This window comes from Psittacula echo, assembly GCF_963264785.1.
Source record: "Psittacula echo genome assembly, chromosome: 6".
NCBI lineage: Eukaryota > Metazoa > Chordata > Aves > Psittaciformes > Psittacidae > Psittacula > Psittacula echo.
Window position 1 is genome coordinate 74248572 of NC_137743.1, and position 18512 is coordinate 74267083.

Consider the following 18512-nt stretch of genomic DNA (forward strand, 5'->3'; position numbering starts at 1 on the left):
TTTATGGTCTAATTCCCTTACTTCATAAATATGTACATATATGTGTGTGTGTGTACACTTACAAATATTTATGTGTATATATATTTTTATGTGTGTGTATATACTTGTTTATGGCTTGTTTAGCATAACGAAGTAAAAACTAAGAAAGAATGTCATAGTTTTCTGTATGGAGGAACTAGAGATGGAATAAATATCAAAGCAGGAAAAGTTATTTAAACTGAAAGAAAATGTTGGCAAACAGTAAAAAGACATATGATTATAAGTAAGTTGTGTGAAGTACTTCATAGAAGACTTCATCATTAGGGTGAGGCTTTAGAATGACATTGTTAAAGCAGTGTGAGCAAGAAAACCCTGATAGTTTTAATTCAGGACTTGATAAATTTGAGCATATTAAATCAGCTATAGATTGGACCTGTAACCTAGGAGGTCCTCTCCCTAGTCCCATAGCCCTAAATGAATAGTTTCAAGTGCTACAATATGTCACACTTGACATATAAATGTAATATAAAATTCAGTTTATGGATGATAACACTCTTAAATGTGTTAATACAGCATATTAACTGTTTCTCTTTAAATTCTAGTGTTTAGTGTATTTGTTTTTAATAGTAGGAGAGAACTGCTGGAACCACTCTGTAAAACTGCTTTGCAAGTTGCCATAGCAATTAAATAGTAGAGTTCTACGGTGTTCCTTTCTTGAGTCTTAATTCTGTCATACGACTTTTAAAATAACAAGACAAAATTTCACATTTTATCCTCATTTTTCTGGCTAGTTAGAGAATTGATCAAAATCATTTTGAATTCGTGTGATCCTTGCCCTAACTGTGCTAAAATATATCAACTGGTTTTATTTACCCATAGTTTGGATTCTTTCTGTCTGGTTAGATTCCTCATGTTACTTTGTAGGCAGCACAGGGCACAATCAATGGTTTCAGAGGATGTCTAACAACTTGGGGATCTGTTCTTGTGTTTTAAACATCGCTCCATTTGGCAACACTTCTAAGCTGAATTTCTACTTAAAATAATAGATGGGTCTTTTTATTTTTTTTTTCTTATCTGCTTTGCTGTTGATCTTTGCAATTATGCACTCAGGCAGAACTTAGTGAGCTCTGCTTAGACTCTTCACTTGTTGTAGATTTTCCCAGATGCCACAAATTAGCACACAATAAAAGATTACTTCTGTCCTGGAGTGTTTTCAAATCAACAGAAGAAAGACTGAAGGAGGGAAAAGAGAGAGTGATAACAGACATGTGACAGAGAAAGAGCTGAAACACCAAGGACTGTATTCAGTATTCTTGCTATAGTGACCAAGGTAGAGAAAGGCTTTCTCAAACAGTTCCAGCTACCTGTGTCATTGTACCCTTGTTCATGGAGATGAGTCCTGTGTTGTTAGATTTCTTCTTTCATATATTTTCTGTTACAGATTCTATCTTTTTCAATAACAGAGCTCTCTAATCTTGTTTTCTAATAAGCTACTGTGTGTTAGCCGTAGCCTGGTGTCTTCTGGAAAATAAGAAACACTTCATGTTCAGAAATGTTTCTTCCCATTTAAGTGAAAGCCTGTCTAAGTGGTTTCCTTGCATATGCCAGATCTACATTTGTATTTGGAATGAGTTAGGTGTCACTTCTTCTGATTTTCTTACTGGTTGATACCAGCCTTTGTATTCTGGCATGTCTCTGGACCCCTCTTTGGCTGTGGAAAAATGGCTGTACTTTGTGCTGCCTTCCTGAACCAGTCAGATATAGTTTGGGGGGGTTTTGTTATAAATCTCAAGAGCTTGAGCTGTGTGGTTTCTGGCATAAATACTTCCAGGTGTGAGCCTTTGCTGATCAGTTGTATCAGGAGAGCACTATTCCAGAGCCTGTCTTGGAGTAGGAAAACTGTGGTGTGAACAGGTGTTTGTTTCCTGGATGATGCCCTTAGGAGTAAGAGTAACTTGTACAAACCTCAAATCCTAGGCAAGATAGTTATCATGTGCCCTTCCACCTGTCTGATAAAACAAGTAGGGAAAGGCACATATGGTTATTCCTTTTGGAGGGCCTTCTTGCAAGGCCTTCAGCTCAAACTGGGGTTCTTGAAGATACTGAGTGTTGTAAATATCAAAGTGATATAAAAAGAAATAATCAAAGAACAATTTCAAGAGAACCACATGTACGTTTTTCTAGCATCTCTCAGATTTATAGAATGGGTTCTGTTTTTATTGATGGCATTTAGGAGAGAAATGGGCTCCAGCTGGAAATATGCAGCTAGTCATTTCAACAAGTCATGTCTTGAAATATTTGCCTTGCAGGCATGTGCTTTTCTTCTCCTTTTTTACCAATTAACAGTTACAATGATCAGCACAAACAAGGGGCAATTCAACTACTCCAATTTTGAAATGCCTATTCCTGACCTCCTTTGAAGAGAGGCTCAGCAGCTACCCCCCAGCTGTAAGCGTAGCTGGTATTGTAGTCCGTGCTATGGCAGGCCTTTAGCCAAGATGTGGACAAGAGAACAAGTCTTTAAATGTGGAATACCCCATTGGAAAAAAACAGATTATCTAGTTACAGGTATCTTAGTTCTAGCCCTTCCCAAAACAGCATGGTCTTTTAATTGAAATACCTTTACCAAACAAAGAAAAAGTTCTTTGCATAAACTTTGGGTTTGGGAGGGTCTTAACTGAAGAGCTCAGATAACATTTTACATCTGAGCACTATCTAGTGTGCATGTAGAACATACTGTATGTGTACATGCTTTTACGTGTATTGACCTACATGTGTGTCTATATATGTACTTGCATACACACAAAGACACATATAAATCATGTGTGTGTGCTTATGAATCTTCCCAATCTGTTTTCCCAGGCTTTTTCTTGGAAGGAGTGGGAACTGGGTAGGATTCTGAGACTGATGGCTTGGAGAAGCCATCTGTTGGCTCTGATCCAGTTTGTAAACACTTTTGTATTGTTGCTGTGCCAAATGTAAAACATGTGTTAAGAAAGTGACAATCAATGCATTTACAGTAAGGGCATTCTTGTACAAAACCTCTACTTACTGTTTAATTTTGAAGCAAAAGATAATGTATCTGTGGTCATCCAGTATCATTTTGATAATGCAAATGAGAAACCATGTACTTCTCTATTTACACAAATTGTCAAAGTGCAGCTGATACTACAAAACCAAGCTGATGGAACTGCAGCATTTTATACTGACTGAAGATCTCATCTTGTGTTCTCGGAACAGTTTGATGCCTTGACAAATGCTTGGGTTGTTCACTCACAAAATAATTCTTGTGCATAGATGAAAGCTCCAAGAAATGTCTCAAATGTAATAATCTTATGTTCTGACGTACTAACTTTTGAATTACTAAGAAGCATCCGGAACTACTTAGAGCTTACATTATTTGTATTCAGATTGTATAGTTTATAGAGGGAGTTGGATGTAATATGCTTCTACTCCTTCCCCATTCTCTCAGTGCTGTACAGAGCACATCAGTAGTTGGTGCCTTAGAAGTGACAATGGATACTTCCATAAAAATGAATCACTGCTGTAAAACTCTTCCATTGACAGGGCAGAGAGAAAAAAATACTCAGAAAAATGCAAAAGCCAAACCAGAAGCATATTGATATAATATCCTTTCAGAGGTAAGTGCAGCTCCTGCTTTCCAGAAAAAGGAGTTGGTGAACAACAGGAAGCAGCTTCCTTGTGTATAGCTGTACCAAACCCTCTTTCAGCTACAACCTCAAGAAACTTTTTCTTTGCCTTCAGGATCATGAAGCTAGTGTTTTTTGAGACTGCACTTGACTTCAGGGCTCTTCCTTTTCCTCCTTCCAAGCTTTGCTTGTCCCATACCTTTATTTGCGATTCCACCTATACAATTAAAAATTGACCAATTTTTCAATTGTTTTTGCTCGTTATGGTACTGTACACTGAAGTTTGAAAACAACTTTCATTTTGCGAAGAAGCTTTACAGTTTTATAGCATGGGGACAGCAGTCTCGACTTCAGCACTGTTGTGCATCACCTACAATGGCAATGTGTTTTAGCAGGAGATTCTCAGTAATAGTGTGACAGTAACATGGGAGATTTGGTCTTTTTGAAGGATTCACTTTGACTTGTGTTAGTCTTCAATACTCTTCTATATAGAGAGCCAGAGATTTGCTTTAGTGGGAAGCCTCCTTGAGTCTTTTGTGATTTGAGACCTGATCCAAACCACTTAGGTTGAAGAAGTAATAATCCTGTTGTTTGCAGTAGGCTTTGACTCAGACTTAAGTGTCTTGCAAGGGTTAGGAACCTGATAAAAATTCTTAGTTTGGAGCATCTGGTTTTAATGGCTTCTTAAAATCTCCTTGGAACTTCCTTTGTGCTACCATGACTAAGTTGTGCTTTTCAAGACCCATTTCATATCTAGAGGATAACTTTTCCAACTGGAAGCTTAACGTCAAGCCAGTTTTGCATTCTTCCATGCACAATAAGCAGAAATATTAAGCATCTTTAAGGCTGTTTTTACATTACTACATAGTTCAGTAATGAGAAGACAGAAATAATTGTTGCAAGCTAAATATCCTCTGGGATTTGTATTCAGTATTAGGATAATTAAGTAGAATTGAATTACTGAGAAACAGAAACCTCTGTTCTTTAAAATCTATATCAAGAATATGATATTAATTACAAGAGAAGAATCTGTCAGTTTACTGGAAGAGAAGCTTTGTCTTTGAGGTTTCTTGGCGGGGGGGGGATGTTGGGCAGAAATGCAAGCCACAACATTGTAATGCTGCATATAGCTGAAGATAGGATTGAGTCATGTGAACATTATGTGCTTAAGTCTTCCATAGGACTCTTCAGATATAGAAAATTAAATAGGTCGCTTTTGTTTGTGGACTAGAGGCTGTTCCTTTGGACATCTGATTCAGTAGTTAATAATGGTTTTGTCAGTGGTAGACTAGACAAACCCAAAGCCGTTTGTCATAGAGTGGTTTGGGTTGGAAGAGACCTTAAAGATCAAACAGTTCCAACCCCCCTGCCATCTCTACGGACACCTTCCACTAGACCAGGTTGCTCAAAGCTCCATTCAGCCTGGCCTTAAACACTGTCAGGGATGGGGCATCCACAACTTCTCAGGGCAACCTGTTCTAATGTCTTGTCACCCTCATAGTAAAGAACTTCATAATATCTAATCTGAATCTACCCTCTGTTATTTTAAACCCATTCCTTCTTGTCCTATTCCTACATGCCCTTGTAGAAAGGCCTTCCCCAGCTTTCTTGTAGGCTCCCTTTAGGCACTGGAAGGCTGCTCTAAGGTGTCCCTGGAGCCTTCTTCAGGCTGAACAAACCCAGCTCTCTCAGCCTGTTTTCATAGGAGAGGTGTTCCAGCCCCTGGATCGTCTTCGAGGCCCTTCTCTGGACTTGGTTGAGCATGTCCATGCCCTCCTTACATTGGTGGCCCCAGAGCATAAATGTTTTATTGACTGTACAATGAATGTCATTTCTGATTAATTTAGTTTCTGCAAACTTCAATATGACTACTTTTAGCATTAGTTTGTTCCTTTCTATAACTTGATATGCTGGCTAGAGGTTGCTGAGACTAGCCTTCCCAACCCAATGTTTAAGGCCACTCTTGCCATCAAAGCTGCAAAAATACGTCACCACAAAACAGGCTTGCTTAGAAAGATCCATACTTGTAACTAAGATAACTCAGCTGACTTTATCTGGAATAGGGGCACTTTCATAGTAGCTTTGCTGGTATAGTTGATCGAAAGTACTTTGGCACCAGACTTCCCTCAAGTTTTAAACATTTGTAAAAAAAGAAAATGGTGAGGGCATCAACAAAGGAGTTGACTTGAATCTAAGAACGCTTTGGCACTGGCTGCTGCTGAATGCAGGCAGTAATCTTGCTAAGATGGATACTGTGGTAATTTAATAGTAGAGTCAGTTTCTCTGCTTCATAGTGATTTTAGTTCCTTTCTTCATAGCTATTTTCTCTCCTTACCTGGGGTATCAAAATAAGGAAATGAAAACTTGATACCTATGTTCCTCCTGGATGCTAGTTTGGTCCTTTCATGCCACCACTGAATGCTCTCCTGCTCGCAGGGTGTTTTCCTGTGGCTGCTCCCAGCATTGTGCAAGCTGTAGAATCAGTGGCAGTATGGCAGACAGCACTGCCTTCAGCACCGTGTGCTTCTGCAGTGCCTGCTTGTTAGACTGGAACTGTCATCTCCATCAAATAGCTATTTAACTGTGATTAACAGCCACTACTTGAGATATGTTGTTCAACTGTATCCTATTTGGCTTGTGACAGGCACTCTAACTATTTATACTGGATTAGCAAATCTATAGCAAAGCCGTCATGGCTGATTTAGTAATTTTTCTCCCAGTGAAGCTTGTACTGTTTTTAGTGAATAGAATCAGGTGTTTAATGGCATGGAATCTAGTGACCTTGGATTGCTAAAACATCATAGGCTGTGCAGTCTGCTTATGTTATTGAAATACTAGGGGGGCTTGTGTTGGTGTACTCTACGTGACTAGATTACATGCTTGGAAGTCTTATTAACATGCTTAATCTCCTGAGCAGAGTGAGGAAGAGAGTAAAATTTATACAAGTTGTGATGTACTCACAGCTGGTATTGAGAAGAACTAAAGCAGTATCAATGTGCTGATCTGACAGTGGCTTCAGAAAGTGGTTGGTTGGTCTGCTACTTGGGCCTAAAGATGTCTCAATTTCTGTAATTTTATAGGAAAGAAAACAATGTTTTGGTGACATGTTTTCTTTTCAGAGAGTTTTAGTCAAGACCTTTAAAGCCTATACTAGTAAAATAGATTATATACTGACAGTCCTGAAGTGCTAATAACCAAAGGTATAAATGAAGTTTACTTTCTTTTTAAAGGCTTTAATTTTCAAAGCAAATGATACAATTTCTCTGTTCAACTTATTAAAGAAAGGACACACCTGATCATTCTCCAGTATGGTATGTTATACTAGTTTTGCAAAGCTAAAAGATTTCCAATATAAAGAATTACTGTTTTCGATGAATCCTGAAAAGTGATGGCTATTGTGGGGCTTACCATTTGTATGATAAAGGGGAGTTTTCAAAGTTGGCTGGGAGATGGGAGGAACACTGTAGGTAGGCTGCATTGTCTGGTGTGATATACCACTCAGGTCACACAGTCCATCAGGCACTGACCTCTCCTATTGGCTTACTTCTCTGGCTGTTGTTTGCTTTTTCGTTTGAAAACCAGCTTGTGACCTGCTTGTTTTGTATTCTTTCACGTTGCTAGTAGGAAAACTTCAGCAGGCCAGATCCTTGCACAATCTATACTTTCAGATGCAAGTGCTACAATCATAAATGGGTTTATGAAGTTTAAGGTAATAATCTGTGAAAAGGACTGAACTTGCCAGCTCTCCTTCCACATGTGTGGGTTATATAAGCGTTAACAGTGATCAAGAGCTGTGGAACTTTCTCCTATGGGTGAATAAAGCATTCAGCACCCAAGCATTGCTTGGATGAAAGTGGCTTCAGAGCTGTCAGAAACAAGTCCCTAAATAAATGTCCTTATGAGTCACTTTGATATAGATTTATTCACTTTTGATATATTATAAATAATGCAAATTTAATATCCATCTGGACAGTAGGTTTTTGCCAACTGCTACCAGACCAGTTGCAAAATTCACTGACTACAAACTATGCATCTGCCATGTGCAATCAGAGCCAAGAAGGAGCTTACTGCTAATTCTCCTTCAAGTGCTTGGGCTGGTATGATGTACTGGAAGTCACATTAGCAAGCAGAGAAAGTAAGAGCTTATGTATGGACATGCACCTTTGTTTAAGTAGGCCACTTGGTGAGAAAAGCCAGCTGAGATCTAATCACCTCTGCTTGCAGTGGCCCTCATGATTCTTGTCACATTATTTTCTATTTTAATGCATGTATGCACTTTGTGTGGCATGTTGTGAGAAGAGCTACAGAAATACATAGAATCTTTACATTCGTACAATTTTGATAGCTCCTTCTGGTTTTCATATTGTTTAATCTTCCCTGGCTTGTAGGCTGCTTATCTGAATGAAACAGTAGACATCCTTAGGGAGAGGTCCCTGTCAGCATCTTCAGGCTGCTTTGGCCCCTATGGTTTTGTATCCACTCAGCACTCCCTAAATATTGGTGATAGCTCCCATTTCCTTGAGCAAGTGGTGTGCTTTGTTTGTCACTCAAGATTTTGTTGATGTTCTTCCAACTGCTCAGTGTTTTGGAATGCAAGTCCCAGTGGACCTGAAGATGCTGATGAGGAGCCTAGGGCTAATGCTCTGTAAATTGAAACCGAAAGCTCATAGCAAAGGCAATTGAAACCGATGACAGGGGAAAATACAAGGGCTAAATTGGAGATGGATCCAAGATTATTGCAAGGTTTTTTTCATTAGGAGGGTGTTCTTTACCTTCAGGGAGAGATCCATGCTTTTTGATGATTGATATTTGTAAATCGGCTAATATATATAGCCTATGCTAATTTGGCTAATATATTTAGCCTATGCTTTGGACACCCACTGTATTTATTAGCTATATAAAGCAATGCTCAGTTACAAAAGGAATACAGCTTTCTAATAAAGAGTTCAGCTGGACAGATGTAATTATCTTAAATTGAAGGCATCTGATATTCAGCCATGCTCTACAACTGCTTTAAGGTTCAGAGCAGATTTTCAGCTGGCAAAAATCAGTGTCAGCTTTTTGACTGCATTGGATCTATGCAGGTTAACATGAACTGAGAAGCCAGTTATTACTTTGTCTTGGCACCTCTGTGTTTGTGTGTGTTGGTATTGCTCTGTTCTTGCTGTTCAGCAACCCTGGCACTGCACTTGGGAGTTTTCAAGAGCAGGAGGAGCAAGCAGCTACATTATCTATTCTTTTTTCAGACCACAGTGCATGATCTGCTGGGAATTAGTCTTCTCTGCTACAGGAAAGAGCATCATAGTACTTTGGTGGGGAGGTGTGCATTAATGTATGTACTTAACCATGAAATGTGTAATTAGCCTCTTCAGCAATGAACTTTTAAAAAAGTCTTGATTATGGGAGGTTGGTATGTTATTGTATGCGTGACTCAGGATTTTTCTAAATGTTGGTTACACTGTACTTCATAATGAAAGTATTCTTATGAAGGGGGCTAGGCTAGCATGCATGCTCTGGACATTTCAGGGTTTGTGTTCAGCTGTCAGTCACGGTGGTCTGGCTTTTCATGCACTGGATATGGGGGCTACCCTGAATCCTAGATTTTGGGAAATACAAATCTTTATCTCATGTTCATGGCTTGACTCATTTCCACATTTTCACTTTGCTTTGGAAGGCTGTTAATATTTCATCATGTAAACTTTTGGCTGCTCCACAGTACTTCTAATGCAATGGCTTTCAGTTTTATACAAAAAAAATTGACATATAACACATCTGGTTTTATTAATTTTAACAAAAGCTTATAGCAGGAGTTGAATTCTGAGTGTTTTAAATTGAATTAGATAAATATATTTCACTTTGATAGCAGGTTTCACCCAGAGAGCTCAGATGTTACGCCTTGTCAGTTGAGAAGCAGATGTATAACACAAATATGACTTGACCAACACACAAAGAAAGGAAAAACTATGGGAATAGTTGTGCTGTGTCAGTGCACCTGCCCTGCTTGCCTGCTGTACTGGGGGAGAGCCCTGGTTCTGCCATGCAGCTCTGACTGTAGAGAGTTGGCTTTTCATTTGTAAGCAAAGTGTGGAGAGGGTATACAGCATTATCTGGATAATATAAAACATGCATATCAAAATGGAAACCAACAGACATGACAGAAGTGATCTCTAGATACTGAAAACAGTGCAGTATAGAAGTGTGAAGCCAGAAGATAACCTAGATTGAAAAGGAACTCTCTGGTCTCATGGTTGAAACCCTGCTGAAAACAGGGCCAACTTTGAAGATAAACTCAGCTTCACAGTTGTATCAGATTGCTCAGGCTCACAGTAATGTAGTTCTGAGTAACTCCAAAACTGGAGATGTCACAACCTCTCCTGGAAGCATGAAGATACCCATTGAATTCTGCTTATTATAGGAGTTTGAAATGAGGCTTTGTTTCTTTTCACTGTAAATATATTGAACAAAATACACTGGGAAATGCAGCCCTGTTAGGTTTCTAGTCCTGGTCACTGCTATGTGTCCCCAAACAATCCCATCCCAGATCACAGTAATAAATACAGGTAGTAAATAGGAATGGATCTATGTTGAAAGTGATGACTGCATTGCATCAAAGGTTGGAAAACTCTTTGTCATGTACAGAATCTTCTTCACAAGAGCTGATCTGTTTGAAGTTGGTGTTATCTCTGTACTCTAAATTTATTATCTTGAAACAGAACAAATAAATACTAATGTTCAAAATTATGACCTCTCCTAATAAACCCAAGGATTAAAAACTAAAAGGGGGAGTTTAGCCACTTAGGCGTTTATGCAAGCCCAGTCACCACAGCAATGAAACTTGCCTTTCCCCAGCCTCTAAATTAGCATTTCTGGGATTACTCTGCTGTGGTCAGGATGCCCTATTCTGAAGAGAGACATGCTGGAAGGATTAGCAATAGAAGTGCTGGAATGAGACAGTCAGAGCTGGAAGCCAGTGCAGCAGTTTACCAGATTTTGGAACATCTGCATCTCCGACACTTTCTTGCTAGTCCTGCCCTGTCCTCTTCTGAGGTCCAAATGTGCTCAAGGTTGCCTTTTGGGGCAGCCTGTGTAAAGATGAAAGCATGATCTGTTTCCTGGTTTGTGTCAGATTCATTCAAAAAATGCTATGATGACAGATTCCATATTCAGTCTGAAAGAAAGAGCTATTCAAGAATACCTTGTTTGTAGAGATTGTCAGTCTCTGCTTGTGTTCTTCATCTGTGTGTTCCCACTGGGAGCTTTTTTCTAAGTGTCTTTGGGCCTGGACATTCATTACTTTGGGAATTAGGGTCCAGACAAACTGCAAAATAGTGCTTAATGCCATTCATCTTTTTCTAAAAGAAAGAATTATTAATAGTGGTTTCAAGTTGCTTTTTTGCAAATGTTCCTGCAGACAAGAGAATTCTACCACTTAACAAAATCAGCTGAAGCTGCTAAAAGTTTTAGTAATGTCCCAAGCATTTAAATCATTTCAATGAAAGCAAGTCTTCCATTAACTCACCATGAGCATAGGTGCAATTCTTCTTTATGTAAGTAGAAAAAAGGAAGATGGAAAGGTTTTCTTTATACAAAGGAAGTTATACAGTTTCAGATGAGCATGTCTTCTGTAATACTTGTTACATTTACCCACCATTGTTACATAACTGACTCTGGGTAGAATGTTACTTTCTAATGAAGAGATCATAAAATTTTGTTTTTTCTATTGTTTTTACTTGACCCAAATTAATTGTATCCTATAGAAAATCAGCAGAATTTCTTCAGAACTGAACTCACCCTGGAAGCACTTATCCCACATCCTAGGTACTAGAGCTGGCTGTTTTTAAAGATTCAGAACTTCAGCTACCGCAGTTTTATGGCTTTCATATTTACCTGTCCAGTATGTGTGGAGAATGAAATTTGCTTTAGTCTGGCTATTCAAATTGTTTACTGAAGTCCAGTGTCAAAACTGCTAGACCCTGTGCATACTGAGATGTTGTAAAACCTCCACATGTTTCTGGTGGACTCAGCCAGCCATCAGATGCATTCAGCTTGGTCCTGCTTCTATTAAAATACATTTTGTGAGAACAGGTGCTAAGATCAGCTTGTTACTGGTTAAAACTAATGAGTTGGAGACACCCATCATGATGATGGGGTGGGTGTTGAAGTCCGGTAATGGATTTTGATGGCCAAAATGTGCCATTATGGCCTCTAATACATGCCCCGGAGGACTTTATTGCAGCTGTAAAATAGAGCTTTTAAAATATGAAACATTTCTAAGAATTTACAATTAGTCAAAAATTGCTTTTGAAGAAAATACTGCAATATAAAGTAGCTAATTGAGCAGTATAAGCCATAAACACCTCAGGGAAACCCTTAAAGGGCAATTTTAAAGCTGACTTTAGAAATCTGCTAGACTTTTTTTAAGTAGCCCTGCCTCTAGCAAAGCTTCTTTCGAAAGCTGTCAGGCAATGAGGAGATTGGAGACAGAGCTTTACTTCTGTGAAAGGAAGTGGTAAATTCCCATCAACTCCCACTGCCGGTCTGCTTTCATAAAACAAGGTGGTAGAGAGAAGAACTGACAGACAATGGTGGAGTGGAGAATAGCTTCTGAGGCCTCAGGAGGCTTCCTTTTTATGACTTTGTAAAAGTTATTTTCACATGGGTGAGGAGAGAAGGCATGTTTTATTTTCCAGGGCTCATTTTTTGGATCTTGGTCTGTATGGCAATAGGAACAAAGATGATCATGCGATTAATATATAAATTTGAGGAAAACTTGGCTTTAGTACAGGCATTGATGAAACTGTCTCTTCATCTCTGTAGGGCCAAGGTTTCATCTTTAGTTGATGCAGTGTTTGTACGTTTTATCCACTTGGCTTAATCTCTGCCTGCATCACCTGCAAAATGGAACTAGCTTTTATGTAGTTTCCAGAAACCAGTTGTGGTTGCAACATTCCCTGCAATCAGTAGGTTGAAGATGTTACATTGTTTCCACTGAGGAGTTTTTTGTCAAATTTCAAATGAACCATTAAGTAAATCAGCAAATTCTAAAGCTGCTCGACATTACCTACTATTTTCCTCAGTCTGTTCATGAGAGTATAGCAAAAATGAAACAAAGCTGTTAATATGTTTTTAAGGTATTTCAAAGTTGACTTCACACCTTCTAAAAAAGGTTTACTAAAATTTTGCACTGTTTTTATTTTGTGTTTTTTATTACTTTAAAGTTTATTGCTTTTATACATTACTCATGAATTACAGTAGGAGTATTAAAACATATTTCAAAAGTATTCAAAACTACCTTCCAGTTCTCCTGAGTTCTGTTAGCAGTAAATTAATATTTTTGTACAAAATTTACTTTGTTTTCATCTAGTAAATGAAAAACAATACTTCTAAATGAAGTGAAATTTATTGCACTGAAATTGTTGGGCAAAATTATATTTAGAAAATGCTGTTTGACATTGCTCTTTTAATGGAAAATCCTGTTACTTGTAGTGTGCCAAAGTGGTTACTTGGACCTGACTTCAGGTGATCAGTGTTACTCCTCACTGGGACTTCTAAGATCCTAGTGAAGCAATTATTCTGATGATGATTATGATTGCTCTAAAGGTTGAGATCTGTAAATCACCCAGTTTGTTTGAATTCTTCCAGTCTTTGCTTAGTACAGGAACGCAAGGAAAGTCTCTATGGAAATCATTATTCACAGTCCAACAGCTGCTATGGACATATTCAGAACATAAATAGAAGTTATTGAAGCCCCTGCGATATGCTGACTCTGGTGTGGTGGTTAAATAATTCACTGTCAGATTAAAGAGCTGATTTGACAGACTTGAGCAGCTATAGGGAATTGGCTGAGATATTGCCAGTGTAATTTTATCCATATAGTAGGATTAATTATAAATCCCAATCAAGCTGCCTTTGGAGACAATGCAGGTTTCAAATGAGCCCAAAGTGAGGCTAGAGATTTGGGCTGAGATTTCCAATGCTATTTCAAGTATTTGGGAATTCCAGTCTCACTGAGATGAATAGAAACTGGGCATCAAACACTGTAGGTGGCTTGCAAATTACAGTCCTGAATTTTAACAGTGATCTTTTAGTCCAATTGGGATTTATAATAGGGGGTATAAAGGAAATAAACAGGGGCTTTGACCCAAGTTCTGGCATCTTTGTGAAGACAGGCTGTGCCAGAGCACATGTGCAAAATTGGAGGCACATTCACATACTCTGTCTAATGGGTCAGCCTATTTGACTTCCAGTGAAGTACTGTCTTTATTACAAAATTAGTGATTGAGAAAGGAGCTTTAATATATTAATAATCAGTGCCTTAGGCCAGGTATCAGGTGGCTTTTATTACAGCAGTTTGTGTGGTCCTACATTTAACTCCGTGGATATAGAAGTGGAGAAACCACAGTCACCTTCATTTATTTTTCATATCGGATAGCTGAACAAACATCTTTCAGATCTCTGGCCCACCTCTGGCTAAGCAGTTCCTTTCTGCATTATTTCAACAAATAAGAAATAGATTTCTGGCCAGAGGTGGGTAACTATTTGTATATGGGCAATCCTGTTGTTAGCATCAATGCAATTGTGGTCATTCTATCGTTATTTTCTTCTTTTAATCAGTGTAATAAACCCACCAACAGCAACTCAGCACTGCTTGATTTTAGTGCCTGTTAGCACTGAAATGGACTTCAAATATTACATCAATTAGCACTACATATATCATGATGAATTTGTATCCTGAAGGAAGCAGATAGTTCTCATCTGGAAAACTAGAAAACAAAATTAGAAGTGATGTTTTATTTTTAAAATAAGACACAATAGGAGAAAGTGCTGGCTTATTTGACTGCATTGCTCAAGAACCAACTGTGTGATGTGGGGCAAGCAGAGAAGGCTGAAACACCTAACATGGTGATAGTTTAGTACTAGTAAAATAAGAGCATTTTTTTTAACAGAACTATTTTCCCTTTTTATCTTTACCAATAGACTTGCATTGAGAATCTCATTTTTCCTTAAGAGGCTAGTTCTCCAATTAAAATGCACATGGAAGGTGCAATAAGAAGGAAGAAGGACCAATAAAAAGAAACGGTGATTTATAATTTTGATGAATCTTTTGATTTGGGTGGCCTAGTTCATGATCTTTTCAATTTTGGTGTAGGCAGTGCAGTACTCTCTTTACATCTTTCTTGAGGTGTACATGCACGGTTAATTCATACCAGACCCTGAAAAAAAGATTAGCTCATTCATAAGTAAAAACCAGAGAAACTAAATGCTTTGCTGAATTGTTGGTGCCCAGAGGAGCAAAAGTTGGTGCCCTACTCAGAATTTCAGCTCTCCCAGGCCTAAGGTTCTTGTTTCTTAGTAGCTCGTCAATTTTCCCTCCTGTCTCTAACCTCATATTCAGGTTTCAGGTAGGTTTCAGTTAGTTTGCCTTCCTTCTCTGTGGGCTTGTTTTTTCCCTTCTTTGTGATGTAAGGAGATAGATCCTTTGAAATATCTTTTAGCCTAAAAAGAAAGGCAAGACTTTTTAAACACAGGGAGGTATTTACAGCCCTCAGAACACGTTTGAAAAATAAAAAGTTAATATCTTCTGCTTTTATATCCTTGCTGCCAGAAGTGCTGTGCTTTCTGGTGACTTCAGCTAGCTTTGGTGTGAATTGGCATGACAGTGACTCAAAACCCAGGCTCATTTCCTCGAATACTTTAATAGGGGCCTAGTTACCAAATATAAAACTGGAAAATGTTGTCTTTAGTTGTCTAGATTGGGAGGAGAAACAAAAATTACATCCTACGAGGTGTTTCATGTTCCATGGAGTGTTAGCCACTGTAGCAATTTCCTTTTCAACAGGCAGGATAAATTCTGGGTTAAGTTTCTCTTTAGCCATCTATTTCTTCAACTGGCTTCTTGCATCCATTCCAGTTTTGCATGACAGTGCTAGAAGGTGCCAGGGAATTCAGCACAGAATGTGCCTCTAAACTGCCCAGCTCTGCTGTTATATTCCTTTACAAAGAAACCACATTTGGAGCATTTGCTTGCCCTAACTCTTTAAGCTCCACACATAGAAGTGCCATTAGGGGGACTGTGGTGAGGTTTGCACCTCTATATTGATCTAAACACTCTTTGTTACGAATAACCTTAACGTTCAATACTGTAGATGATATGAAACTTCAAAGATAATCTGGGCTGTGTATTAACAGCCATTAGTATCTTGTCAGCACAATAGCTTATTTCCAGATGATCGTAATTAGTTGTTTATTTAAACAACATGTTTCAGAGCTTTACATTGTCATTTTACTTTGATTACCAGGAATAAACTCTGAAATAACTGGTGTTGCCACAGGTACATGCTCTTGGTCTGAGTAGGCATTTGGTCATGTGAACTGCACTCAGCTGTTTTTTCATTGCCCTAAAAACAGTCTTCTAATGCTGGCAGTCTAGAGGTCTGCTCCTTCAAGTGCCTGCTGTGAAGAAACTGATCCAAAGAGATTAGTAAGCATTGAGATTGTGTGGGACTAGTAAGGCTGAGCCCACCAGAAGAAAACCTTTGTATGCTTTATGAATAGCTCCCATGGTAATATGGCCCAGGGCATCACAGACTTGGTGGTTTTGGCATATTATCAGCTTGAATATGAAACTCAAAGCAAACCTTGGATAGTGTGAACACAGATGTGAACCAAAACCACCAAAACCAGAAGAGAAGTTTGTATAACCTAATGAGAACTGAAACTAACTTTTTCATATTGTTTTTGTCTGAAAGTGAAATGCCTAAAGAAATAAAACCTTTGCAGTACCATCTTAGTGAAGACTGATGCAGACATTAAAATCTACTTCTAAAAATGTAGTGATCTGCTCTGAGTAGTCAGCAGGGCCACTAAGGAACAGAGTCAAGCTTGGGGACAGGGAGGAAGCCGCCATCATTTCAAGCGAGGCACACTCAGATTCTGATTCAGATTCATACCAGAATCGCTGCCATTAAATTTCTTACACTGAGTAAACGAGTTCTGGGTGTTTCAAAGGTTGATGTTCCAAAGAGAAACTGGATTCACTCTTGCACCGTAGGCCTCTCAATTAACAAAATAAAAGTCCATTTCCATCAAATGGCCTCAGTTTAATTTTTTTTTTTTTTTTAAATTTTCACTTATCTCCCTTATTCATTTGTAATTTGCATTTATCAAATATTCAGATGTATTTAGGACCAGATCACAAACTCCAGTGGGGATAGGTGTAAACTAGTTGAATGAAGAATCAGTAAGATCACTCGTGGGTTCATCATCCACAGCACAAAGTCACTAATATGCCCATAGTGATTTAATTATGAAAAATATTATTAATCAATGACTGATTTAATTTTTTTTTCTGAGACAAGTTTAATAATTGCACTGTGGCAACAGAAAGGCACTCCAGCCAAGGTAATACTGTATTGAGTACTGACCACAGTCAGAGATATTCCCTGCTCCAAAAGGCTTTTAGTCAGTATAGAAACTGCAGTGCGTGGGCAGGAAGGTACAATAAAGACAGTACTGAACATGTATAGGTGTTACAGCAGAGTATGGGGAGTGATGTGGAAGAGAACAGTGAACTAGTTTTATAGGTAACTCCTGTCATACATGAAAAGTCATATGGGATAAAGAAAGAGGAGGCTTTTCTGGAAGTGTAATGAGGGTAATGAAAGCTTACATTGCACAATGGGGATTAGAAGGCTGTCATCATGACAATGCAAGATGATGTCCTGGAGTAATGGTTGGACTTGATCTTAAAGGTCTTTTCCAACCTTGATGATTCTACTATACAAGCAGAGTAAGACTTTTACTTGAAGGCCCTGAAATAAAAATAGTATTTTACCCAAGTCCTTTACACTAAAAGCTGATCAAAGTTGGAGAGCTGAGTGAGATTAAAAAGAAAAGATAATTTTTTCTTATTTGGTGATTGCTGTGTAATTAATTGCTTGCTTTCTGAGCGTCCTGAAATTCCTGGGAAATGACTGTCATAACACAGTATATTCAGAAGAGGGCAGCATCAACCTAACAACAAGTGGGGAGCACATTTAATTTAAGGATTTCAATCTAAATGGGAGACACTCCAAAGGGTAACACAAATACAATTGCTAAGTTTGTTAAAACCAGAATCTGGTTTGTATTCTGACATTAAGACAAAGCAAGTTCATTATCCAGAATTACAGGAGCATTATATTGTCTCTGCAGTGTCTTTTTCAATAGTAGCACATTCTTTACAGCGGCAGTTACTGCACCTTAGATATGGTTATGACATCTACAGCCCTCTAATTACAGGCCTTTTGAAAAAAAAATGGAAATTAGATGAAAAAAGGACCAAAATTCTGTTCGTTCACTGAAATGCTACTGAAGTCATAGCCACAGCTAATGCAAAGTAGGTATCAATCAATATAGGTGGTGACACGCTGGTCCTGAGGATCTCAGCTGGTAGGAAAGCTTTCAAGGACATCAGTTTGTCTTTGGATCAGAGGTTGAGTCAGATGCAAGATTTGGACTGAAATAGCTAAATACTCATGTAATTACATGATGATCTTAGGCGTAAGTGAATTTGCTTGAAGTTTTGATTGAACAAGGACTGGACTGAGTTCAGTGTTACTGGGTTTTAGCCATTCCTCCTCTATCTGTCTATAACTAATAATGCTCTGTGTGATGACTTGAATTCTGTTCCTATTTAATTGGGCCCATTTGAGATTTCAGTTATTTTACCACAGGATTTTATTTTAACAAAGCACTTGCAAATATGCGCAAGTCCTACTGATGTCAGTTTCATACAGAATCATAGAATGGTTAGGGTTGGAAAGGACCTTAAGATATATGCTGTGGTGTTTTGCTGAAAGGAGAACTGCAAAAGGAAGTCCAAATCGTTAGGTCATCAGTATA